This window comes from Gavialis gangeticus, unplaced genomic scaffold, assembly GCF_001723915.1.
Source record: "Gavialis gangeticus isolate Ggan-Ray unplaced genomic scaffold, GavGan_comp1, whole genome shotgun sequence".
Classification (NCBI taxonomy): Eukaryota; Metazoa; Chordata; order Crocodylia; family Gavialidae; genus Gavialis; species Gavialis gangeticus.
The window spans coordinates 107,187,436-107,189,693 of NW_017729031.1; the positions used below are offsets into that span (position 1 = coordinate 107,187,436).

The 2,258-nt window shown below is 55.1% G+C and overlaps 1 protein-coding gene across 1 annotated transcript in view; it reads left to right on the forward strand.

Annotated features, from left to right (window-relative positions):
* Nucleotides 1-562: 562 nt before the first annotated feature.
* Nucleotides 563-2,258, forward strand: part of LOC109302042 (ADP-ribosylation factor 2) — a 9,511-nt gene continuing 7,815 nt past the window's right edge. The window contains exon 1 of the mRNA XM_019523519.1: nt 563-754. The gene's annotated coding sequence lies outside the window, so the exon portion shown is untranslated. The remainder of the gene's footprint in view (nt 755-2,258) is intronic.

Here is a 2,258-nt window from a genome sequence, read left to right on the forward strand (position 1 = left end):
TGCACCCAGGGGTGCTGAAGGGCTCAGAGCAACCACCTCGGTGGTTCTCAACCTCTCTAGGCTCAAGATGCCCTCCGTAAGTGCCTGTCAGTGGAGCAGCGCCCATTGCAAAAGCAAACGCGTGACAGCGCGGGAGACAGAGAAATTACCAGGCTGTGACAGCCCTAATCTGCTTAGCGCCTCGCTCCTCTCCACACACTCCCCGCAGGTCCCTGAAGGAGCTCAGGGCGGCCCGGCCTGCCGCAGGCCCCTGCTGTGGACCCGAGAGGCTCTACCAAGCAGTGCCCGGGCCGGAGACACAGGCAGCACAACTGGGCTCTGGGTCAGCGGGACACGACACGTGACCAAAACTGCAGCCTGTAGCTAGCACTAAAGCTCTAATTATAGAACACTCGGCGGCCCGTTCCTTAAGTACGGCTAGTGCTGGGTCCCGCTCAGGGATTGGCCAGCCGGCTCAGGCCGCGGCCGCCATTGGATGGCCCGCCCACGCTGTCGCACGCCCATTGGTCAGGCCTGCCGGGACAGAGGGTTATAAACTTGAGGGCCTGCAGCGGTGTCACGTGGGAGTGTTTGCGCTCTTTTCTGTGTTTCAGGTCGCGCTGCTCTCGGCCCTATTGTTGCCTCATTGGCTGGTGTGGCTGGGAGCGCCTCTCCTGATTGGCGGGGTGGGGGGAAGTAGGTGGGGCTGGTACCGCCCTGCGGACGCCATAGAGTGAGGAGCGGGAGCTGCGCTGCTGTGGGCGAGAGCCGCCAGGTGAGCGGGGTTGGGGGCCTTGAGGTTCGCATGGCTGTTTCTTTCCACGTAGCCCCAGGGGCAGCGGGCGGGTTGTCGGGGGGCGCAACCTGCGGAGGAGGGGTATCTGTGAAGGCCAGCCCCTGGGAGGGGGGCTCTGGCCACCCAGAGGTCTGTCCGCCCGCGCACTCTGGGAAGCAGGGCCCCGACCCCAGAAAAAAAACAGGGGGTTGGGGGTAGATGCACCTTCTGGGCTTGTGGCATTGGAGGGGCACAAGCTTTTGCGAGCCCCAGCTTGCTTCACTTGGGGCTGTGGAACGGAGGAAGCCAGCCTTCCTTCTGGTGTCCTTGTTCACTGTGAGCCCCTGGGCTGGCTGTGTCAGGTGGCTGCAGGTGCTGTCCTCTCCTCCCCGCTGGGCTCCTGAAATGCTCTGGCCTGCTCTCCGCCATATACCTCTATCACTGTGTAAGATGTAGGTCTCTCAACATCTTGTACACACTGTCATAATGGACATAGGATTCTCCTTGTGTGGCAGCACATTGCTAGTGTTTGGGCCCTAGGAAGATGCAAGGAAGTGCAGAAGTCTCTTCCCCTCAGCAGTGGTGGCCTTAGGGTTGTTGGGGCTCTGGGCAGGAGTCAGTTGGGGCCCCTTAGAGGCTTAATTTTTGATGACCTATAAGCAAGTTGGACACTTTCAGTTTCAATTAAACTTTGCCCTATCCCTGAAATTGCAATAAAATTATCTTAATACAATATTAATAATACAAATATTTAGTGTAACTGATTTTTATAAAATGTGGGGCTGCAGGTGGTTGCCTGGCTTGCCCTCCCCTAAGGCTGCTGCTGCCCTCAGCTTCTTATGGTTTTGCATGTATTGGGTTCTCTTTCACCGTTGACTTCTTTGTTGCTAAACAAAGCCTACATTTAGTATCTGAGAGTGTTCCTGTAAGGAAAAGGCAGTGCCACTTGAGCTAGGCAGCAGGGCTGTAGCTGATAACTCTGGCACTGGCTTTGTTGCAAGGCTTTGGGCATAAGCTTAATCTACACTTCCATTCTCTTTTTTGTTTTTGGTGGGGGGAGTCAGGGGAGAATGGGAGGAAGGGATTAGCTATTTTTTGCACCATGGTAGCAGCTTGCCTGTTTAGCACTGGGGTTGCTTGCTCAACTCTGGAAACATGAAATGGATACTCCACAAATTGGGTAGTGTCAGAATTAATTGTAGATGGGAGAAATAGAATCATAGAAGTAGGGTCGGAAGGGACCTTGTAGATCTTCAAGTCTGACCGATGGCCTGGGCAGGAGAAAAGACTGGACTCAAATGAGTCCAGCCAGGTAGTCATCAAGCCTCTTAAAGATCCCCAGGGTAGGAGCCAGCACCACTTCCCTAGGAAGTTGGTTCCAGCTCCTAGCTGCCCTAACTGTGAAGTAGTTCTTGCAGATGTCTAGTGTTACTTAAGGCAAATCAAACCCAAGAAGTTTTATTAAGGTATAGTTCCCAGAAACACTTTGGGGGGGGGGGGGGGG